Source organism: Emys orbicularis, chromosome 19 (assembly GCF_028017835.1).
Source record: "Emys orbicularis isolate rEmyOrb1 chromosome 19, rEmyOrb1.hap1, whole genome shotgun sequence".
NCBI lineage: Eukaryota > Metazoa > Chordata > Testudines > Emydidae > Emys > Emys orbicularis.
This window is the reverse complement of record NC_088701.1, coordinates 4,527,839-4,553,278: the sequence shown is the minus strand read 5'-3', so window position 1 is coordinate 4,553,278 and position 25,440 is coordinate 4,527,839. Positions and strand designations below refer to the sequence as shown.

Sequence of the window (25,440 nt, the reverse complement as noted above, 5' to 3'; positions counted from 1 at the left end):
ACTTGGACCCAGCTTTCCCAGCAGCCCCAAGGGGACAGTTTGAGCTGAGATGGAGAATAACACTCAGGTGGAGACATCTCCACTCAGAGTCCCAATGCTGCTGACACTCGCCGCTAGCCCTGTCCTCTTTGGGGGTTTCTCTCTCTTTTCTTCTTATTGTTTCTATATATATATATAAAAGGCTGATTTCTTACCCTGGCCTTCTGTGTGACTTTTTACCAATCTTTACATGGTCTGCAATATAGTTTTATAACTATATCTAGGATCATGGGTGCATGGGTGCATGCTATAGCTACTAGGATCATGGGTGCATGAGAAACACCTTAAATTAGATTAGGATGGACAAGCATGAATGGGTGGCTAGATACGCATGGATGGATATTTGGGACCAAATCTTCTGTACCTATGTGTGCCCAGAGTGACCACACAACCCGTTTTGGCTGGGACAGTCCCTTTTCTCAGCCCTGTCCCGGCTGGCACCATGGAGGTACACAGACACTCTCCACCAAAATCCACAGCGCCACCAGATGCCCCGGCCGAACAGAATTCTGAGCAGGAGGAAGTAATCTTAGATCAGGAGGCAGCTCCTGCTACCTGTAACTCCTTCTCGCCAGAGGAGAATGTTATGCCCCCTCCACCCACTGCTGGGGATGAGCTCAGGAACTTCCAGGATCTCTTCAAACAAATTGCTGACATGCTCCAGATAACCTTAGAGGAAGTCTCCCTTGGACATGCTCCACATGTCCACCTCCTCCCAGATTGCCCTCCTGATTAACTCTGCACTCATGGAACCTGCGGAGAACATATGACTGACCCCCGCTACCATCCATGCTTTAACCGACGGGTTGAGAACTACTGTGTTAAAGGCTCATTAGAGCAGTGGTCCCCAAACTGTGGGACAAGCCCCCCTAGGGGTGTGTGGAGGAACATTTGGTGGGGGGGTGCATGGCAGGGAGCACCACCCACCACCTGGGGCCAAGAAGGAGCACGACTCAGCCCCACTCTGCCCCCACACCAGCTCCGCCCCCATTTGCAGCTCCACTCAGTAGTGGGTGCTCCTTGCAGTCAGCGCTGACCCCACGGTCCCAGCATGGTGCTAGGAAGCAGCGGAGGTGACTCAGTAGCGGGTGTTCTCCTCAAGGGGGCGCTGTGCTGCTCGGGATGCCAGGCTTGAGCAAGAAGGCCGAAATCAAAGGGCCTGGCCATGCTGTAGTATTTACAGATACCGTGCCACTATGACAAGAGTCCGGATGTTTGCTCCAGTGTCCACTTTGCTACAATTTTATCTCCCTCACTTCCCCCTGCAGTTCCTTTTGCATATGGAATTTGCCTTCACTTCCTGTCCTAAACAGCTGTTTTTACAGTCGGTAAAAAGCCACCAGCTTCCTTCCCAGAGGTATCCGCAGGGATTTATCAGGAGTTTCTCCCCTATATGATCCTGCCCCTTTCAGACGAAGCTGCAAGAGTCCAGGCCTTTCACATCCGATTCAACCCCGGTTTCCTAGTCAGTTCAAACAGCGGGAGGGGATGAAGGGCTCTGGTCTCTTATTGAGATCTGAAACGTCTGCAGTTAATCTTTGTGCCATGCCCAGATACCACAGGGATGGACACCAAATACATTCTTGGAGTAACAACAAGAATGAAACAACTTCACAGCTATGAAGCTCCACTAAGAGAGAAGGATTATACTCATTTCCCAGGTGGGTAAACTGAGGCACGGAATGCTCGTGTGACTCATCCACAACAGGGCAGTGATAGAATTAGGAGTGTTAGAACCCAGGAGTCCTGACTCCTGGTCGTTGTGCTCTAAACTCTGGAAAATATTCCCAAGCTGTTCTGAGAATCAGGCTAGGAGCTAGGACTCCTGGGTTCTCTGCTCAGAACTGTGAGGGAATATTGTCCAGCGTTTAGAGTACAGAACCCAGGAGTCCAGACCCCTAGTTCCCTGTTTCAACCAATAGACTTCCCATGTACATGGACACAGCTTCCCACACTCAGAAGCAGAACCCAGGAGACCTTTGTCTCCTGCCTTGATTATGCAAATAAATCAGACAATTTGCACCTCTTGTGTTTTTATAATTTTTTTTGGCCTATATGTTTTGCTTTTCTTGCTCATTCTTTGTGTCTGTATTTTTATGTCTAGCCTGTTTGTCAGAGCTGTTTTAGTTACGTTCACAGGCAAGAAAGGGGCTGAAATGTATCTTCTTTCTTTTTTTGCAACGGGAGAAGCCAGCATCACATTGCAGCAATCTGCAAATTCAGATTATTTATTAGGTATATTACAGTGGCACATAGGATCTGCCTCCCTTCATTGTGCTAGGCACTGTACGAACAAAAACCAAAAAGTCCCTGCCCCAAAGATCTTACAGTCTGATTATTTATTGTGTGTATCACAGGAGCACCTACAGGCCCCGATCAAAAATGGGAGGTACCAGGTTGTAGGTGCTGTACACCCGTATAACAAAGAGACAGTCTCTGCCCTGGAGAGCAACGTAACCCTGCGGGAGGGACGGGTCATAGTTGGAAAGTTAAGCACATGAGTGTTTGCAGGTTCAGGGCCTGAGTATTAGGGATGTTTACCTCAGCTTCAGCTTTGTCTTTGAATTTCTTGTCAATTACAGGGGTAAATTTGGAGCAGCTGGTGCTGTCTCCCAGCCCGGTGACACCAAACTCTGGTCACCTTTCCGCCTTGCAAACATTCAGTGCTTAGAACTGTCCTATTGCAACAGCCCTGTTGTGGAGCGGCCTCCTCCCACGCACCCCCTCATGGCCTCAAGCCAGTCCAGCAGGCAGCCCCCTGCCTCAGTTTCCCCCTTTCGAGGGGCTTCTGCAATAACTCACAAGCCCTTTCACAGCCCATCTCAGGTTTGGGTTTATTAAATTAACAAATATTTCTAAATAAAGTTTGCCAGTCCTTCCTCAAGTGCATCCATGCGCACCTCTTTATCAGGTCACCCCCAGACTTTTCCTGCCTGTTGTCCCACTCCCCAAGACCCAGCTGGCTCCACTGGAGTCTACTCACACCCTGCAGTCTCTGTGCTAGTCTCTGTAGCCAATGATTTTAGTTTAGTATCCATTTATTGTGTGATGTTATGATTAATCAGTATGTTATATAATATATATAATCATTGTAAGTTCACCGGAGTTGATTTGTTGATTATAAAAGTATAAGATTGATCAGTATTTAGAGGAACTATGTAGTAGACATGAGTAAGACAAGCTGAAACGCAAGAACCTGTAGACTGAGGACTGCAAGACTTTAGTTTAGCTATTTTAGGCCTTGGAGACAAGAAATGATGGCACAAGTCCATGACCAAGAAATAACCCAAAAACTTATGGGAAAGAGGTACCAACTGGTAATATTGTGAAAGTATAAGGTCTTAAATTTAAATAATAGATGCTGTAACAACTGATATTGTCTCTAACACGTGCCTTAACCACAAGATAAAGGTGGTACGCCAATGTTAATGAGAACATACACAGCCTATAGAATTCGGGGTCATGTTGGGTATGGACTGTTGTATTGTTTTCTGGTTCATTACACACAGTTTATTAAATTATGTGTGGGTATCAGACCCAAATATCAGTGATTTTAAGGATACTGTGGCAATCCAAAATGGAGTCTGAAAACTGTCATCTTGTGACTCCATCTTGTGACCTTCTGTACACTGTCAGCCTGGTCTGGATAAAACTGGACTGAACGGGTTTTTCCCGCCACTGGGCGATCCCCAAGGTTCCATCACCTCAGACAGTTTCCCGCCTTTCTGCGGATCGTACCATGTTTTCCCGTCGTAGAGTCTGTAACAGAGCTGGGGTCACAGGCTGATGGGGCAGTCCATCACAGCGACCGTGTGTGCGGTTTCGGGTCGTTGTGGCACTCGTGCGTCAGCGAAGAACACCCTCCGTGCCCGGAGTGAAAGGACAAGAGGACGACACGTTACCATCTTACCCGTCCTGCGCCGGGGGAACGTCACCATCCAGAGGGTTCCTGGTCCGCGTCTTCCGCCCCGACGTCCACCGAGGGACTCCCCAGTGCTCCTCCTCCAAGGGTTTCAATTCCCTGCGGAGTGGAGGTCCTGGGCGTCACCCCGCCACGCAAGTGCTGGGAAGGGAGTGAGAAAGCAATGGGGGTTTCTGCGCTGGGGGTCAGGTTTCCTGAATGCCAGGTGGGTTTAGTTTCATGCTTGGGCCCGAGCCTCACGCTGGCAGGGCAGAGCTGCTGTGTCACTGGGCTGGTTTGTTATTTAGCTCTGAGTCACTTACGTTTACCCCGTCGCTGTCTGTGTAATTCTCTCCCCTCAGACATTTACCTCTGTGTTCTGACCCTTCTCTCTTGTCAGTTCGGTTTATTGTGCCCCACACCAGGGGAGAGGGGAGGAGATCTGCACCAGGCCACCGCAGAGGGCGAATCTGCTCCTTTGAGAAACAGGGGCTTGTTTCTATGCCGATACCTACAGCACTTTCCACATTCAGAGTTATCTCGGCTCCCCTTTGAGAGAACAGTCCCTTGTGTTTCCAGGGGACACAGACCAGTAAGAAAGAGCGGGGTCGGGGTTGGAGGTGCCCAGAGCAGGAAATTGAGCTTCCGATGGGAAACCCCCGCAGGAACCACTCCCGTATCGATCAATCCATGAGCCGGCCAACGGACCCTAACACCATCTAGGAGGATGTGAGTATGTCGGTAGGTATAACTGGTACGTGGTACTTATCTCTAGGAATTGTATATGCTGTGACATTTATAACTTTGTTGGTAACTTTAATAAAACTACTAAAAGACAGACGCTCTTGTAATTGTCGGTGTTATTTGCCTGTGGTTTCATGTGTTCCTATGAACTCTAGATCCAGAACAAACAGCGATAACTCTGTTGAACTTGAGACTGTGGCCAACAGAGCTGATCCCACTGAAAGAGGATTAACATTAAATAGAATAAAAGGCTCCTTCTCCCTAGAAATTCCCCTCTCTCCACATTACTGCTGCTCTAAGCTCTTGATAGGGAAATCAGCTGACCCCTGCTCAGGTGAGCCACCTTAGTAATTAGGTTTCAGAGTAGCAGCCGTGTTAGGCTGTATCCGCAAAAAGAACAGGAGTACTTGTGGCACCTTGTTAGTCTCTAAGGTGCCACAAGTACTCCTGTTCTTAGTAATTAGGGTTGGCTGGCCCCAGGCCTCTAGCCCTTTACAGGCCAGCCACCCACTAGCCCAGGGGTGGGTAAATTACGGCCCTTAGGCCAGATCCAGCCCCTCAGGGTTTTGGATCCGGCCCATGGGATTGTCATCCCGGAGCCATCTTACCTCTGGCTTACCTGGAGCCAGAGATGCTGGCTGTGATGTCCCTGTGCCACAGAGCGGGATGACGGGTTTCCCTTTAACCTTTTCCATATTAATTTTATTTTTTATCTGATTGTTTAATAAATTGTATTTGCTTTGAACTGTATGCAATGATCAGTAGGTGAGGGAAGCATCCAGTGCAGAGAGAGCACCCCGGAGTAGGAACACCTTAGCCCCTGCCCTAAGTGACCATGACAAGATTGGGGGTCAAGCCCCCCAGGAATCCTGGGCCCAGCCTTGTTGGGGTTACGAGGACTCTGCCCCACAGGAGAGTGGAAGGGGAGCAAGGGAGTGTGAGTGAGGACTCAGATCCTTTCGCTAGCCCTTCTCACTGGGGTCGGGTATAAGCCAGGAAAGTTCCCCACAATAGCGGGACCATTCCCCCGCTTACACATAGACTATAATCTCCACTGATCATTGCTTCAGAATCCTGGGGTTACTTATAGTGGCTGGCCATGAGACACGGCTGACAAGCTGAATGCAAATGCAGCCAGCAGGTAGACAGCAGATCCTCCCATGGCACCAGAAGACACCTCTTCTCCCAGAAACATATGCTTTTTGTTCGGATGCCTCTTCAACCCCTGGGCAGTGGTCCATATATAATTGCAGAAGCTCCCAGACCCCCCAGCACTAACTTGATCTCAATACAGGGAAGGTGGGGTGGGTTAGCGTCTCTGCCGCTCAGTCGGGAAGCAGAAGAGGCTACTTTAAGAGGATGATCTTAGTGAATTTCCTGCTGGGGGAAGGTATTAAACCAATGGATTGATGGTCTCTATTTATAGCCAGGGGTACAGGACGTCCCTTGGCAATGTGCCTCCACCCCTAATCTAGGAGATAAGGCCCTCTATTGGCAGGATGGGCAATTTCAGCTCTCTGGTCCATTCCACTGCCTACTTGTGCCTGTGGTTTTGTAACGCGGGCGTGTTTTATCTAGGTATTGCACAGAGAACTCCCCCCCCCCAACATTTCAGATGGCTAAAGTGGGATGCAGCGCCACTCGGGTTTTTTGCCCAGGTTTTTTTTGGATGGGCCAAATGTGAGTGGTGTTGTAGCCTAGCACCCGGGCTCACTACGCCACTCACGTTTGGCTCGCCCGCCCCTCCGTAGGTGGCGTCAGAGGGTCGGGCAGGCCAAACCTGAGCGGCACTGCAAATCCGTGCACCAGGTCTCAGTGCCACAGAGTTTGGGGGCCCCCTCAAACTGGGGGCCCAAGGCAAACGGCACCTTTAGTCCCTCCCCTCTGGGCGACCGAGAATGCAGGAAATGTTCACTCCAACCAGGACAGGCGGCTTAGGGGGGTGTCAAAGTGGGACAGTCCCATGAACCCCAGGGCTGTTGGGAGGTCTGGAACACCCGCCCCCCATTCTGGAATGACTTTCAGAGACTTGGAGGGGAAATGAACCTGTGACGGGTTGGATCACAGAAACCCCCTTTGAGACTGCCACCTGGTGTGCTGAGACTACCCCTGAGCCCGCTTTCCCTGTCAGCTTGGGGATTCAGTGCCCTGCCTGGTTTGAGCCATACCCGCTAGCCTGCTACAAACCCAGACCCAAGTCTGAACCACGTCCCCTATCAGCTGCAGGTTTAACTGAAAACGGCTCAACAAGTGTTCCTGTCTCTAACACTCAGATGCCCAGCTCCCAATGGGGTCCAAACCCCAAATAAATCCGTTTTACCCTGTATAAAGCTTATACAGGGTAAACTCATAAATTGTTCGCCCTCTATAACACTGATAGAGAGATATGCACAGCTGTTTGCCCCCCCAGGTATTAATACATACTCTGGGTTAATTAATGAGTAAAAAGTGATTTTATTAAATACAGAAAGTAGGATTTAAGTGGTTCCAAGTAGTAACAGACAGAACAAAGTAAATTACCAAGCAAAATTAAATAAAACACGCAATCCTAAGTCTAGGACAGTAATAAAACTGAATACAGATAAAATCTCACCCTCAGAGATGTTTCAATAAGTTTCTTTCACAGACTGGATGCCTTCCTCATCTGGGCACAATCCTTTCCCCTGGTACAGCCCTTGTTGAAGTTCAGGTGGTAGCTAGGGGATTTCTCATGATGGCCGCCCCCTTTGTTCTGTTCCACCCACTTATATATCTTTTGCATAAGGCGGGAATCTTTTGTTCCTCTGGGTTCCCACCCCTCCTCCTTAATGGAAAAGCAGCAGGTTAAAGATGGATTCCAATTCAGATGACATGATCACATGTCACTGTAAGACTTCATTACCCACTTGCCAGCACACACGTATACAGGAAGACTTACAAGTAAAACAGATCCGTCTACAGGTAATTGTCCTGGTTAATGGGAGCCATTAATATTCCAAACCACTATTCATGGCCCACACTTTGCATAATTACAATAGGCCCTCAGAGTTATATTTCATATTTCTAGTTTCAGATAAAAGAGTGATACATTTTTCAAATGAGATGACCACACTCAGTAGATTATAAGCTTTGTAATGATACCTTACAAGAGACCTTTTGCATGAAGCATATTTCAGTTACAGTATATTCAAACTCATTAGCATATTTTCATAAAAACATATAGAATGCAACATCACAAGGGGCATCTAGTGGTTAGAGTAGTGTATATACCGGGACTCAGGACGCATGGGTTCTACTCCCAGCATTGGGAGGAGAATGACATCTAATGGCCAGAGAGCTGTGTGTATACTGGGTCTCACAACTCCTGGGTTCTATCCCCAGCACTGAGAGGACAGTGGTGTCTAGTTGTTAGAGCAGTGTGTATACTGGTAACCAGGACTCCTGGGTTCTATCCCAAGTACAGAGAGTGAGTGGTGTCTACTTGTTAGAGCGGTGTTTATATTTTGGACTCAGAACTCCTGCGTTCTATCCTCAGCACTGAGGAGAGTGGGATCTAGTGGTTAGAGCACTGTGTATACTGGGACTCAGAACTCCTTGGTTCTTCTTCGAGTGCTTGCTCATATCGATTCCAATTAAGTGTGCGCGTGCCGCGTGCACAATCGTCGGAGAATTTTTACCCTAGCAACACCCGGTGAGTTGGCTGTGGAGCCCCCTGGAGTGGCGCCTTCATGGCGCTGGATATATACCCCAGCCGACCCAGCGCCCCCTCAGTTCCTTCTTACTGCCCGTGACAGTCGTTGGAACTGTGGAGCACAGCGTAGCTGTCCTCCACTCTCCCTAGCTCTTGTTTTCCGGTTAGATATTGTTGTAGTTAGTTAGTTAGTTGTATAGTTATAGATTTAGTGTATTTTAGTAGTTCCTAGTTCTAGAGTAGTTTATAAATGAAGTTAGCGGGCTGGAAGGGGGTTCCCCTCCCCCTTCCCCTCGCCGTGCCGCCCGGGCTCATGCCCAAGGCTCCGGGGTTTAAACCTTGCTCAGCCTGTTCGAAGCCTATGCCAACGGGGGATCCCCACGACTCTTGTTTAAAGTGTCTCGGGGAGTCTCACCAGACCGAAAAGTGTAAGATCTGCAAGTCTTTCCGGCCCCGAACCAAAAAGGAGCGGGAGCTTAGGCTCAAACAGCTCCTCATGGAGGCGGCCCTCAGCCCGGATCCTCCTTCGGCACGCCAAGTTCCGGCACTGAGTGCCTCAGTGCGCAGTGCTCCGGCGGCAACCTCTGGTACTGCACCACGAGGAGACGCGGATAAAGTCTCACGGCACCGACCTCCACCAGCACCGCGTCCTCCGCAAGCTCCTCGGCGCCGATCCCTGTCTCCAGGTCAGAAGAGACCTCGTAAACTGGAGGGGACTGCCTCACAATAGCAGGCACCGGCGCCTCCCTTGCCAACCTCGGATTCGCATCTGGGACCGGAGCGACTGAGGATACAGGCTCCGACATCGTCACCGTTGACTCTGGCACTGGCAGAAGGGCCGTTGAGTCCGGTGAGGACTGGCTCCCTGACCCGTACCATGGTTGAGCCCTGTCTTCCGTCTACGCCGGAGACGTTTGCAACGGTGAGGGACCTCATTGCCCTCACAGAACCGGCACCATCTCAGACTGCGGCTCTGCACCCCAACCGCATGGTGCAATCTTGGGGCAAGCCAACCCTATTATGCCCTCCATCTCCGAGCTGGACTCTTGGCACCGCTCCCGATCTAGGAGCAGGTTCCGGCGCCGCTCGCAGTCCCGGCGCCGTTCTCTATCACGGCACCGGTTGTACTCGCAGCCCAGATCTTCCTCCCGGTACCGTTCCTCTTCTCGGCACCACCCCACACCTCGGTACCGTTTGGACTCCCGACGCAGATCCCGGCACCGGTCCCAACGCCGATCCCGCTCGAGAGGCCGCTCCCGGCACCACTCCCACAGATGGTCTTCATCGCGATCCAGGTCTGGATCTCGGTACCGGCATGACCATCGGCACCATTCTCGATCCCGGTACTGCTCCCTGGCACCGCGCAGAGACCGCACACCTGTGGGCCGGCACCGCTTGGCACCGTTCCCAGCGGAGTCAACGCAGACACGCTTTGCACCACCCTGGCCCTCACGATCCGCCTCACGCTCTTCACAGTCTGACGGCGCCTCCTGCTCAGCCTATCCCGCTCCAGGTCAAGCAGCGGACGACCTAGGCCATTGGCAGGATGGGGCCGAAGACCCTAGACAGGATCCTGCACACTGGTCTTTCTAGACCCCGTGGGCATATCACCAAGTCCAAGGGGCCCCACCGGCGGCCTCCTGCTCGGCACGTTCAGAGCCCCAAGTACCGGAGGCCACCATCAGTCGTCCCCCCCTGGGGGGTATGGAGGCACCTGCGCCCACTCCTACGCAGGCCCCAGACCCCAGTACAATGGATCCTGGACATCAGGACCCCTCGCAACTGGAACCGCCACAGGATCCATTACCCCCTGAAGCATCCTCCTCATCTTCTCCAGATGAGGCGGTGGCAGGGACAACAACCTCGGGTCCACCCCCGATAGACCTACGTGCCCACCAAGATCTTTTACATAGGGTGGCATGTAACATGGATCTTCAGGCAGAGGAGATAGTGGAGTTGGAGGACCCGGTAGTGAGCATCCTCTCAGCTGATGCCCCATCATCTGCACTATTCAGGCTAACGCCAACACAATATGGCAAACCCCTGCCTCTATCCCACCTACTGCCAGAGGGGTAGAGAGGAAATACTTTGTTCCCTCTAAAGACTATGAATATCTCTATACTCACCCTCAGCCGTGTTCACCGGTGGTGTCCTCAGTGAACGGAAGGGAACACCATGGTCAACAGGCTGCAGCGCCCAAATCTAAGGACGCCAAGTGCTTCGATTTGTTTGGACGCAAAATTTACTCAGCGGGGGGTCTGCAGCTCAGAGCCGCAAACCAACAGGCGCTCTTGAGGTGCTATCATTATAACTCATGCAACTCCATGGGTAAATTTAAGGAGTTGATCCCCCAAGAGTCGAGGGATGAGTTTGGGGCCTTAGTGGAAGAGGGCAAAAATGTGGCCAGGACATCCTTACAGGCCTCTCTAGACATAGCAGACTCTCTGCTGCTAGGACACTGGCGTCCGGCATAGCTATGCGATGCATCTCCTGGCTGCAAGTGTCTGGCTTACCACCAGAACTGCAACAGACCCTTCAAGATCTGCCATTTGATGGGCAGGGCCTGTTCTTGGACAAAACGGACTCTCGGTTACAGAGCCTTAAAGATTCCAGAACGATCATGTGCTCCCTGGGAATGCATGTCCCAGGACCCCAGCACAGGCCCTTTAGACCACCGCCCCAAAGGTTCTACCCTCCCCCTCGTCCAAGACAAGACTTTTCCAGAAGACGTGGACGAGGGGGTAGAAGGAGGTCCACCTGCCACCAACCCGGTCAGAACCAAGGCCCTCCTAGACCATCTTCAGGGCCCAGGCAAAATTTTTGAAGGTGCGCCCGAGGATGGCGTACTAGTCACCATCCAGGATCCATTCCCTTTATTTCGGGATCGCCTCTCCCATTTCCACCGTGCGTGGTCCCTTATAACTTCGGACCGATGGGTTCTTCGCACGGTGGAAAGGGGATACACTCTCTAATTTTCTTTCCCCCCCACCCCCATCCTCCCTCCCCGTCCCTCTTCAGGGACCACTCTCATGAGCAACTCCTTGCAGGCGTCGATACCACTTATACTGGACTATCTCTATGAATATAGGCAAACAACACAGGAATGCAGGGGCAAGATTAGAAAGGCAAAAGCACAAAATGAGCTCAAACTAGCTACGGGAATAAAGGGAAACAAGAAGACTTTTTATCAATACATTAGAAGCAAGAGGAAGACCAAAGACAGGGTAGGCCCACTGCTTAGTGAAGAGGGAGAAACAGTAACAGGAAACTTGGAAATGGCAGAGATGCTTAATGACTTCTTTGTTTCGGTCTTCACCGAGAAGTCTGAAGGAATGCCTAACATAGTGAATGCTAATGGGAAGGGGGTAGGTTTAGCAGATAAAATAAAAAAAGAACAAGTTAAAAATCACTTAGAAAAGTTAGATGCCTGCAAGTCACCAGGGCCTGATGAAATGCCTCCTAGAATACTCAAGGAGCTAATAGAGGAGGTATCTGAGCCTCTAGCTATTATCTTTGGAAAATCATGGGAGACGGGAGAGATTCCAGAAGACTGGAAAAGGGCAAATATAGTGCCCATCTATAAAAAGGGAAATAAAAACAACCCAGGAAACTACAGACCAGTTAGTTTAACTTCTGTGCCAGGGAAGATAATGGAGCAAGTAATTAAGGAAATCATCTGCAAACACTTGGAAGGTGGTAAGGTGATAGGGAACAGCCAGCATGGATTTGTAAAGAACAAATCATGTCAAACCAATCTGATAGCTTTCTTCGATAGGATAACGAGTCTTGTGGATAAGGGAGAAGCTGTGGATGTGGTATACCTAGACTTTAGTAAGGCATTTGATACGGTCTCGCATGATATTCTTATCGATAAACTAGGCAAATACAATTTAGATGGGGCTACTATAAGGTGGGTGCATAACTGGCTGGATAACCGTACTCAGAGAGAGTTGATATTAATGGTTCCCAATCCTGCTGGAAAGGCATAACGAGTGGGGTTCCGCAGGGGTCTGTTTTGGAACCGGCTCTGTTCAATATCTTCATTAACGACTTAGATATTGGCATAGAAAGTACGCTTATTAAGTTTGCGGATGATACCAAATTGGGAGGGATTGCAACTGCTTTGGAAGACAGGGTCATAATTCAAAATGATCTGGACAAATTGGAGAAATGGTCTGAGTTAAACAGGATGAAGTTTAACAAAGACAAATGCAAAGTGCTCCACTTAGGAAGAAAAAATCAGTTTCACACATACAGAATGGGAAGAGACTGTCTAGGAAGGAGTACGGCAGAAAGGGATCTAGGGGTTATAGTGGACCACAAGCTAAATATGAGTCAACAGTGTGATGCTGTTGCAAAAAAAGCAAACATGATTCTGGGATGTATTAACAGGTGTGTTGTGAGCAAGACACGAGAAGTCATTCTTCCGCTCTACTCTGCTCTGGTTAGGCCTCAGCTGGAGTATTGCGTCCAGTTCTGGGCACCGCATTTCAAGAAAGATGTGGAGAAATTGGAAAGGGTCCAGAGAAGAGCAACAAGAATGATTAAAGGTCTTGAGAACATGACCTATGAAGGAAGGCTGAAAGAATTGGGTTTGTTTAGTTTGGAAAAGAGAAGACTGAGAGGGGACATGATAGCAGTTTTCAGGTATCTAAAAGGGTGTCATAAGGAGGAGGGAGAAAACTTGTTCACCTTAGCCTCTAAGGATAGAACAAGAAGCAATGGACTTAAACTGCAGCAAGGGAGGTCTAGGTTGGACATTAGGAAAAAGTTCCTAACTGTCAGGGTGGTTAAACACTGGAATAAATTGCCTAGGGAGGTTGTGGAATCTCCATCTCTGGAGATATTTAAGAGTAGGTTAGATAAATGTCTATCAGGGATGGTCTAGACAGTATTTGGTCCTGCCATGTGGGCAGGGGACTGGACTCGATGACTTCTCGAGGTCCCTTCCAGTCCTAGAATCTATGAATCTATGAATCTCCTATCCCTAAAACAGCAGGGCCTGGCGATATCTTCTGTCAGGGTGCACCTGGCAGCTATCTCGGTGTTCCATCCAGGAGAACATGCTTCCTCGGTTTTCTCGAACCCGATGGTCGTCAGATTCCTAAAGGGCTTAGATCGCCTATACCCACAACTGCGTCAACCGGTGGAGTCCCACGGGGATCAGTTCTGGGTCCAGTTCTGTTCAATAGCTTCATTAATGATTTAGATAATGGCATAGAGAGTACACTTATAAAATTTGCAGACAATACCAAGCTGGGAGGGTTGCAAGTGCTTTGGAGGATAGGATTAAAATTCAAAATGATCTGAAGTAAATAGAATGAAATTCAATAAGGACAAATGCAAAGGACTCCATTTTGGAAGGAACAAGCAGTTGTGCACATACAAAATGGGAAATGACTGCCTAGGAAGGAGTATTACAGAAAGAAATCTGGCAGTTGGAGAACCACAAGCTCAATATGAGTCAATAGCGTAACTCTATTGCAAAAAAAGCAAACACCATTCTGAGGTGTCTTAGCACAGGGGTGGGCAAACTTCTTGGCCTGAAGGCCACATTGGGGTTCCGAAACTGTATGGAGGGCTGGTGTAGTGTACTAAATTGCTCCCCGTAGGAATGTGATACTTACAGTGTATTACTTATGGCTGCCAGTCCTGGTACTCTGAGCGGCATGGTAAGGGGGCAGGGAGCTGGGGGGTTGGATAATGGGCAGGAAGTCCTGGGGGGCAGTAAGGGGACAAGGAGCAGGGGGTGGTTGGATAGGCGTGGGAGTCTCGGGGGGACCTGTCAGGGGGCAGGGATGTGGATAGGGGTCGGGGCAGTCAGGGGACAGGAGGGGGCAGTCAGGGGATAAGGAGCAGTGGGGTTGGATGGGTCGGGAATTATGAGGGGGGCAGTTAGTGTGCGGGGGCCAGGCTGTTTGGGGAGGCACAGCCTTCCCTACCTAGGTGTAATATATTAAATTGCTCCTCGTAGGAATGTGTACTTATGGTGTACTACTTACGGCTGCCAGTCCTGGTGCTCCCTAAGTAGCACATTCCTATGGGGAGCTTGCAGCCCGGCCGCCCCGAGTACTGACTGCACGGTGAGCTAAAGCTGTGGGGGAGGGGCCGGGGGCTCAAGGGCCAGGCAGGATGGTCCCGCGGGCTGGAGGTTGCCTGTAGTTTACCCACCTCTGTCTCAGCAGGAGTGTTGTAAGCAAGACACGAGAAGTAATTCTTCCATTCTACTCTGCGCTGATTAGGCCTCAACTGGAGTATTGTGTCCAGTTCTGGGTGCCGCATTTCAGGAAGGAAGTGGACAAATTGGAGAGAGTCCAGAGAAGAGCGACAAAAATGATTAAAGGTCTAGAAAATGTGATCTATGAGGAAAGGCTGAAAAAATTCAGTTTGTTTAGTCTGGAAAAGAGAAGACTAAGCGGGGACCCGATAACAGTTTTCAAGTACATAAAAGGTTGTTATGAGGAGGAGGGAGAAAAACTGTTCTCCTTAACCTCTGATAGGACAAGAAGCAATGGGCTCAAATTGCAGCAAGGGACATTTAGGTTGGACATTAGGAAAAACTGCCTGTCAGGGTGGTTAAGCATGGGAATAAATTGCCTAGGGAGGCTGAGGAATCTCCATCAATGGAGATTTTTAGGAGCAGGTTAGACAAACACCTGTCTGGAAGGGTCTAGATAATACTTAGTCCTGCCACGAGTGAAGGGGACTGGACTAGATGACCTCTCAAGGTCCCTTCCAATTCTATGATTCTATGGGAGATATGATAGAGGTCTATAAAATTATGAATAATATGGAGAAAATGAATAAGAAAGTGTTATTTATCCCTTCACACAACAAAAGAACCAGGGGTCACCCAATCCAATTAATAGTCAGCAGGTTTTAAACAAGAGGAAATACTTTTTCATACGGTGCACACTCCATCCATATAACTCATTGCCAGGGGATGCTCTGAAGGCCAAAAGTCTAACTGGGTTCCGAAAAGGATCAGGCAAGTTCAGGAGGGTAGGTCCATCAATGGGTATTAGCCTATATGGTCATGGATGGAACCCCGTGCTCCAGGTGTCCTTAAACCTCCTTAAAGCTGGGAATGGAGGATGGGATGGATCACTTGCAACTGCCCTATTCTGTTCATTCCTTCTGTAGCATCTGACACTGGCCATTGTCAAAAGACAGGATATTGGGTTAAATATTGGGTTATAAGAACTAGGGGCCACCAAATGAAATTAGTGGGCAGGAGGTTTAAAACAAATAAAAGGAAGTTCTTCTTCACACAGCACACAGTCAACCTGTGGAACTCCTTGCCTGAAGAGGTTGTGAAGGCTAAGAATATAACAGGGTTTAAAAGAGAACTGGATAAATTCATGGAGGTTAAGTCCATTAATGGCTATTAGCCAGGATGGGTAAGAAATGGTGTCCCTAGCCTCTGTTTGTCAGAGGGGAGTGATAGATGGCAGGAGAGAGATCACTTGATCATTACCTGTTAGGTTCACTCCCTCTGGGGTACCTGGCATTGGCCACTGTCAGTAGACAGGATACTGGGCTGGATGAACCTTTGGTCTGACCCAGTATGGCCAGTCTTATGTTAAATGGACCATTGGTCTGAGCCAATGTTATGCTATAGCTTCAACAGAAATTATGGACTTCCTGCATTGTACTAGCCAAAGAACTGCACCAAGTCAGACTAGATGATCAGAATGGTCCCTTCTGGACCAAGATCATGTTTGTTGTAGCATCTATTTTAGGAGAAATCTTTGAACTATCCTCTGATTCTCTCTCTCTCTCTCATTTTAAAATGCTTTAATACTTTTTTGACTGCTCAAAGTACTATTGTCACTATAAACACTCTCTGGTAGCTAACTTATAGAATGAATACTCCATCATATTATATGCCACCTTTTAAAAACAGCACCAAATAACCAGGTTCCTTTAATTTGTAAAATAAAGCAGTACAAAACCAAAATGAAATAAACAACCCTACAATACCTCTCCCTGCCTCCCAACTGGTGAAGCCAAAGAAATAAAAGGCTTTTTTTTTTTTGCTGGTATATTTTAAAAGGCTCGCTGAATCACTAGCTAGTGGCTCTGAAGAGTTCCTATGTTCATTTTTAAAACATTGGCCTCTAAGCAGAATCACAGAGCTTACCATCCCTGCACACTATAATCTAGAAATAAAGAACATTCTGCTTAATTTGTCAACCTAATATGAACTGACTAGTTAGCACTGAAGTCATTTAACAGCACAGCATCAAGCTGTCTGGAAGAGCCACAACCCACGATTTACCAGTTCTATGAACAAACAGGAGTATATACATTCCCAGATTCCTTTCACTGGTGCTAAACCTTTAAAAACTAAAAAAGCAGCACTGGTCCTTTGATAGGGGAAAAAGTCCCCAAACACACTGCCCACAAAAAATGGAAAGATCTAGTGCCATTCATCTTTTCCTCCTTCCTAACCTGTAAAGGCAGCCCTTACAGAAGTCACATCTATCACCCTTAAGAGGCATACAGCAAAAAAGCATGAGTTTTCTGTGACTTAGTAAACCCCTTTCAACTCAACAATCACTAAGAAACAGAGAGGTAAATTAATGCTGCTGCATGTGAGGCTTCCTGCCTAGAGTTAGACGAGAGAACACAGCAAGTAGCTGACAGCAGCTGCCACGTTAGGAAGCAGAGACGGGCTGTGGTGGCAGGACCCTGTGTGACACACTCGGGTGTGCAAATCTGACTCCAGCTGAACTGCCACATGCCCGCAGCAGCAGCAGGTCCGCTCCACACACTGTCTGTACAGGTTTCAGAGTAGCAGCCGTGTTAGTCTGTATCTGCAAAAAGAACAGGAGTAATTGTGGCACCTCAGGGCTGGTCTACACTGGGGGGGGGGGGGGAGATCGATCCAAGATACGCAACTTCAGCTACGCGAATAGTCGAAGTATCTTGGATCGAATTACCTGGGGTCCACACGGCGCGGGATCGACGGCCGCGGCTCCCCCGTCGACTGCGCTACCGCCGCTCGTGCTGGTGGAGTTCCGGAGTCGACGGTGAGCGCGTTCGGGGATCGATATATCGCGTCTTAACGAGACGCGATATTTCGATCCCAGATAAATCGATTGCTACCCACCGATACGGCGGGTAGTGAAGACGTACCCTTAGAGACTAACAAATTTATTTGAGCATAAGCTTTCGTGGGCTACAGCCCACTTTATCGGATGCATAGAATGGAACATATAGAGAGGAGATACATATACATACATACAGAGAATATGAAAAGGTGGGAGTTAGCCCATTTTTCCTCCTACAAAAGTTTTTTTTTCTCCTGCTGACAATAGCTCATCTTAATTAATTGGCCTCTTAGAGTTGGTAGGGTAACTCCCACCTTTTCATGTTCTCTGTATGTATATGTATCTCCTCACTATATGTGCCATTCTATGCATCCGATGAAGCAGGGCCGGCTCTAGGATTTTTGCCGCCCAAAGCAAAAACAATTTTGCCCCCTCCCCGTTTTTTAATTACCCCACCCCCGGCCCCGCCTCAACTCCGCCCCTTCCCCAAATCCCCAGCCCTGCCTCCTCCCCCCAGGCTCTGAAGCCTGGGAGGGAGGGGGAGCTGCGGCGCGCGAAACTGCTGTTTCGCGCGCCGTGGCCGCTCGGGATCTCCCCCTCCCTCCCAGGTTTGAGAGCCTGGGAGGGAGGGCGAGACTCCGAGTGGCCACGGCGCGGACGCCGCTTCTCCCCCTCCCTCCCAGGCTCTCAAGAAGATACACTTTTCTATCTTCCGTCCCCCCCCTCCCCTCCAACGGGGCTAAGGACTATGTGGGAAATTCAAAAAGTATTAATGTTAGCATCATCTTTTAAGTTATTTTCCAAATGCTGTGGAATACAAGCCTGTGAAGCACATGCGGCCTGTGAATGATGTAATTGTGCACTCTGCAGCATCTTTCAAAAATGAACACACCATTGTTTTGTATTTCATACCTGGGAAACTCAGGAATGGTATTAGAGTAGCAGCCGTGTTAGTCTGTATCCGCAAAAATAACAGGAGTACTTGTGGCACCTTAGAGACTAACAAATTTATTAGAGCATAAGCTTTCGTGGGCTACAACCCACTTCTTCGGAGGTTGTAGCCCACGAAAGCTTATGCTCTAATAAATTTGTTAGTCTCTAAGGTGCCACAAGTACTCCTGTTATTTTTTCAGGAATGGTATGTTCTTTATGTTTAAGCAACAATCAACACTGCAGTTCCAAAATGTGTACAAGCCTATAAACCTTGTAACTAGAACAGGACTCATTTGACCAAGAAAGGTGTTGCATATTTCTGAACAGGATCCGTACTAGTGCAACTATTGAATGCTACAGTAATCAACTTGTATTAGCATGCATATTCCAGTTAAACAGGTATGCACCAGTACAGATGTTGCATGTCCTAGGTTGAAGTTGGTAGCAAAACATGTCTTTCATTTTTCCAGCAAAAGTGTGCTTTTTTAGTGTAGAACTTGCATGTTGAAGTGCTAAACACAGAGACAGCATGCATCAGTAAGAGTCACAGCTTACCAGTTGTGCATGTTCTCACCGAGACCTATAGTGATAACAGGTGAATTTTATATTACAGTAAGAGGTGTAACTGAATAATGCACAAGTTGCACTACCTGTCCTGCATCGTAGGTGATATCTTGTGCATATGTGTGATTAGTCTCAACATTAAACGTGCACTAGTGGACGAATTACTAAGGCGGAGTACAAAAGAATAGCATATATGTGTAAGGACAAGATCAGAAAGGGTAGAAAGGCACAAAATAAGTTATGCATAGCAAGGGACAAATGTAATTGGAATTCTTTTTCCATATGGTTTACTGCAAAGAGTGTCATCATTCTGAATGCTTTAAAGGCAACATAACTTCCAAAATCAAGTGTTGGCTCTACATATGGCCATACATATGACACCACACTGTATTAAACACAATAAAAATTAATGTCGTTGATTTGTTTGGCAGGACATGGAAATGAAGTATAAATTTCAATTCATTGTAAAACAATATAAAATCAATATTTGTAATACAGTTCAATAAGGTTTCATCTGGCTTTTTGATCAACCAAATTAAAAAGCAAAGGAAACCAACCAACCAACCACACTCAAGTGTCACTGTGCATTCTCCAAGGCAGTTTCTTCTCTTTCTTTGGTGCTTTTATTTTATATAAATTCAACCAGGAGCAGATTTTCAGATTAAACCGATATTGGAAAGTGTGGCAAACTGAGAGAGGGACCGAACCAAAATTCAAAATGACATAGAGAGAATGAGAAATTCGACACTGGAGCAAATTTAGCCACCTATTGGACTGCTTACATGTATGGGCCCAGATATTGAAATGTATTAAGGTTCCTAACATCTACTGATTTCAGTGCGAGTTAGGAGCCTAAATAACTTTGAGGATCTTGACCATGTAATTACAGCACATACCTGGTCAGCAGCAGTTTATGTGGTGTGTCACAGTCACATGGATGTCATAATAGTGCTTGCATAATCTTAACTGGTTATCCTGGACACGACTGACTGAGAGGCCAGCTGCCTATCAGTACGGGAGCTCTTTGGAGGTCGGACTGGAGGAAGTATTAAACATGAATAAATTTATGAGTAAGCAGGAGGTAACCGACAGAGGTAAGGGTCAGCATTGTATTCTCAATATCCATTCTATAATCACAAACACATTTAGAAAGCATAGGCATACAGATAGATTAGCTGTAATGTTCTCCATTTATATGACCAGAACCTCAGCTGCTGTAAACCAGTGTCGCTCTGTTGACTTCCTTGTAGCTGTGTTGATTTACACCAGTTGAGGAGTTGGCCTACAGCCTCTGGACCTGCAAACTTTCCTGAGAATCTGAGTTTCTATTGAATGCTATGGGGGAGATCTTCCTTCTTTCTCCCAGTTGTTTTATGTTTATTATGGGTCCTCATTTTGTGTCTTCTGCATCCATGGAGCCAACATCTAGCTGTGGAATCCATCAGAGATGGGGGAAATTAGAACAAAAAATGCAGAAGGACTTCTCCTCTAGCTGTCTAAATGAAGCTCTGCTAATATCTTAAATGCAGGATAAGAAAGCATGGGGTCACATTTCTTAGCAATACTAGTGCTTCTAATCCAACATTATCATTACTGCAGCTAGATGGGCAATGTAGGATAGTTATGATTCAGTTTGCATCTGGGTGTTAGAACTGAAGGATGCAATTTGCATAAAGGATGGGCAATCACCTAACCTCAAGCAGTCTTTCCTGGGAAGGGGAATTCTTGTTAGTTCCTCCTTCATGCTTTGGAATGCTGTTACAATGGAGACAGATAAATATGGCATTTCAGAGTTCTTGTTAAATAGTAAGTCTCCTGGAGAATTTCTGCCCACAGCTAAGAGATACATGGGAGATAAAATCCAGATTTTTTTCATATATCAGCTATTTCATAGTTTCATAGAGTTTAAGGCCAGCAGGGACCATTAGATCATCTAGCCTGACTTCCTGTATTTCACAGGCCATTAAAATTTCACCTAGCAACCCTACACTGAACCCAAAAACTTGTCTTGGACTAAAACATTTCAGTCTTTAGGAGACTAAACTGTTGTGTGCCATAGGCAGAGATCTTTGTGCCATCCCTGTGCCACCCAAACTCACAGGCCTGGCCAGTCCCCACTATACAAAAGAGCAGCCTCAGAGGTGCTTCAATTTATATTCTAGCTGCACTGAGCCATCCAGGAACAGCCAGAGCCTGCTCCACTCCACCCCACCCAGACCCCTTATACTGAGGAGCAAGGAAGAGCTACTAGAATGGCTCTGCTGGGCCCAGCTTTTCTAAGTATGAGTTAAAGATAAAACATCCTCCTTAGATGTAATGTTCTTGATTGCTGTCTGTGTCCCCACAACTTTGACACTGTTTAGGCATATTCTTTATATTATCATGCAGTACATTATAAAAATAACCGACTACCTGTACAAACATACACTTTTCTATCTTCCTCCCCCCCCCCCCCCCCTCCAACGGGGCTATGGACTATGTGGGAAATTCAAAAAGGATTAACGTTAGCATCATCTTTTAAGTTATTTTCCAAATGCTGTGGAATACAAGCTTGTGAAGCACATGCGGCCTGTGAATGATGTAATTGTGCACTCTGCAGCATCTTTCAAAAATGAACACACCATTGTTTTGTATTTCATACCTGGGAAACTCAGGAATGGTATGTTCTTTATGTTTAAGCAACAATCAACACTGCAGTTCCAAAATGTGTACAAGCCTATAAACCTTGTAACTAGATCAGGACTCATTTGACCAAGAAAGGTGTTGCATATTTCTGAACAGGATCTGTACTAGTGCAACTATTGAATGCTACAGTAATCAACTTGTATTAGCATGCATATTCCAGTTAAACAGGTATGCACCAGTACAGATGTTGCAAGTCCTAGGTTGAAGTTGGTAGCAAAACATGTCTTTCATTTTTCCAGCAAAAGTGTGCTTTTTAGTGTAGAACTTGCATGTTGAAGTGCTAAACACAGAGACAGCATGCATCAGTAAGAGTCACAGCTTACCAGTTGTGCATGTTCTCACCGAGACCTATAGTGATAACAGGTGAATTTTATATTACAGTAAGAGGTGTAACTGAATAATGCACAAGTTGCACTACCTGTCCTGCATCGTAGGTGGTATCTTGTGCATATGTGTGATTAGTCTCAACATTAAATGTGCACTAGTGGACGAATTACTAAGGCGGAGTACAAAAGAATAGCATATATGTGTAAGGACAAGATCAGAAAGGGTAGAAAGACACAAAATAAGTTATGCATAGCAAGGGACAAATGTAATTGGAATTCTTTTTCCATATGGTTTACTGCAAAGAGTGTCATCACTCTGAATGCTTTAAAGGCAACATAACTTCCAAAATCAAGTGTTGGCTCTACATATGGCCATGCATATGACACCACACTGTATTAAACACAATAAAAATTAATGTCGTTGATTTGTTTGGCGGGACATGGAAATGAAGTATAAATTTCAATTCATTGTAAAACAATATAAAATCAATATTTGTAATACAGTTCAATAAGGTTTCATCTGGCTTTTTGATCAACCAAATTAAAAAGCAAAGGAAACCAACCAAACAACCAACCACACTCAAGTGTGTCTGTGCATTCTCCAAGGCAGTTTCTTCTCTTTCTTTGGTGCTTTTATTTTATATAAATTCAACCAGGAGCAGATTTTCAGATTAAACCGATATTGGAAAGTGTGGCAAACTGAGAGAGGGACCGAACCAAAATTCAAAATGACGTAGAGAGAATGAGAAATTCGACACTGGAGCAAATTTAGCCACCTATTGGACTGCTTACATGTATGGGCCCAGATATTGAAATGTATTAAGGTTCCTAACATCTACTGATTTCAGTGCGAGTTAGGAGCCTAAATAACTTTGAGGATCTTGACCATGTAATTACAGCACATACCTGGTCAGCAGCAGCTTATGTGGTGTGTCACAGTCACATGGATGTCATAATAGTGCTTGCATAATCTTAACTGGTTATCCTGGACACGACTGACTGAGAGGCCAGCTGCCTATCAGTACGGGAGCTCTTTGGAGGTCGGACTGGAGGAAGTATTAAACATGAATAAATTTATGAGTAAGCAGGAGGTACTCGACAGAGGTAAGGGTCAGCATTGTATTCTCGATATCCATTCTATAATCACAAACACATTTAGAAAGCATAGGCATACAGATAGATTAGCTGTAATGTTCTCCATTTATATGACCAGAACCTCAGCTGCTGTAAACCAGTGTCGCTCTGTTGACTTCCTTGTAGCTGTGTTGATTTACACCAGTTGAGGAGTTGGCCTACAGCCTCTGGACCTGCAAACTTTCCTGAGAATCTGAGTTTCTATTGAATGCTATGGGGGAGATCTTCCTTCTTTCTCCCAGTTGTTTTATGTTTATTATGGGTCCTCATTTTGTGTCTTCTGCATCCATGGAGCCAACATCTAGCTGTGGAATCCATCAGAGATGGGGGAAATTAGAACAAAAAATGCAGAAGGACTTCTCCTCTAGCTGTCTAAATGAAGCTCTGCTAATATCTTAAATGCAGGATAAGAAAGCACGGGGTCACATTTCTTAGCAATACTAGTGCTTCTAATCCGACATTATCATTACTGCAGCTAGATGGGCAATGTAGGATAGTTATGATTCAGTTTGCATCTGGGTGTTAGAACTGAAGGATGCAATTTGCATAAAGGATGGGCAATCACCTAACCTCAAGCAGTCTTTCCTGGGAAGGGGAAATCTTGTTAGTTCCTCCTTCATGCTTTGGAATGCTGTTACAATGGAGACAGATAAATATGGCATTTCAGAGTTCTTGTTAAATAGTAAGTCTCCTGGAGAATTTCTGCCCACAGCTAAGAGATACATGGGAGATAAAATCCAGATTTTTTTCATATATCAGCTATTTCATAGTTTCATAGAGTTTAAGGCCAGCAGGGACCATTAGATCATCTAGCCTGACTTCCTGTATTTCACAGCCATTAAAATTTCACCTAGCAACCCTACACTGAACCCAAAAACTTGTCTTGGACTAAAACATTTCAGTCTTTAGGAGACTAAACTGTTGTGTGCCATAGGCAGAGAACAGGAGAGACTGTGATTCCACCAATGCCTGAGGCCCTTGCAATGGTAGAGAATTGATTAGGTCAGATATACCCAGATGATCCTAGCAGGTGATCAGTGCCCCATCCTCCCACCCAAAGGTCCCTGCCAATCTGAGCAGGGGAAAATTCCTTCCCACCCACAACTCTGGAGATCAGTTGGACCCTGAGCATGTGAGCAGAACATCTAAGGAAACAGATTCTCTGAACCATCTTGGAGCACTGGTCCACCTTACCAGGTGTCCCTTCTCCTGCTATGGTCAATCCCTGATGCTTCAGATGAAGGTTGGAGGGAACCACCTGACCCCACTCACAGCGTACACCTAGTCAATTGTACATGGGGGGAAAAGTCCTTTATGACCTCTACAGGCAACCGGATGAACTCTGGTCCATGAGTCTTCTCTGCAAGTATTTAAACGACCATAAAATAAGATTAAAGGCTTTCTTCAAAACAGGGGGCCTAAAGTTAGGCTTCTAAATTCATACCGATGTCTAAAAAAGTGGCCTGATTTTCAAGAGATACTGAGCCCCAAAAAGTTCCCAGCATAGCCAATAGGTACATGTGGGTGCTCAGGATTTTTGAAAATGAGGTCCTGACTAAGCAAAACTCTTAAACATGTGCTTAACTGTAGGTCTCTTTGTTGGCTTAGAGTTAAGCATGTGATTAGGATGCTGACTCAGGGCATAGGTGCCTTAATATGGATTTAGGAGCTTAAGTTTAGGCACCCAGTTTTGAAAATTTTGACCATAAATTATTATTCTGTATGCGATCAAAACTCTTGAATTGATAGTAAAGAGGGAAAGGAAGATTATTTTACGTGGGTATCTACTTGAAAGGAGCAAATTTTCTTCATTATGATTTCCCCCCAAACACATTGGGTAGTTCAGCAAACAAACCTGGTCATCAGGCGCAAGGAAGAGGATTTACATGATTCCCAGGTCTACTTCTCACAGTGTTTGGGCTCCTGCAGAATCTTTACTGGACAGTGAATTAAAGAGGCCGGCATCAATTTCTACTATCAGTGGTAACCAGGCGAATCCTTTTATTTAATTTCAGGTGTTTATAATGTGGTTGTTTCCCTCCTGGCAAGTATGGATGACCAAGATAAGGACAAAATTGCCCTCAGGATTGCCTGTATAGCTGAGACCAAGCTGGCTAGCGTTGTGACAGTTCTGCTAGAGAAACTGCAACACGATGAGGTAGGGCAATTTCATGAAATTACATCTGCTTTCCATGTGTCCACACCAAATTCTACCTGACTTCAGGGGGGTATAGGGGAATGCATGGGGGTAATTCAGTATAGAACTTGGCCTGGCGCACCATCAGTATAATCAGTATTCATCCTTCTGTCCTCAGGCATAAACTCAGAATGCAAAATGCTGTTATTACAGATCAGGATGATATAATGCTCTATAAAGAAAGCGTTGTC

General features: G+C 46.7%; 1 pseudogene; it reads left to right on the top strand.

The window, feature by feature from the left end:
* The first annotated feature begins 5,844 nt into the window (after positions 1–5,844).
* Positions 5,845–25,440, top strand: part of LOC135891771 (complement C3-like) — a 154,390-nt pseudogene continuing 134,794 nt past the window's right edge.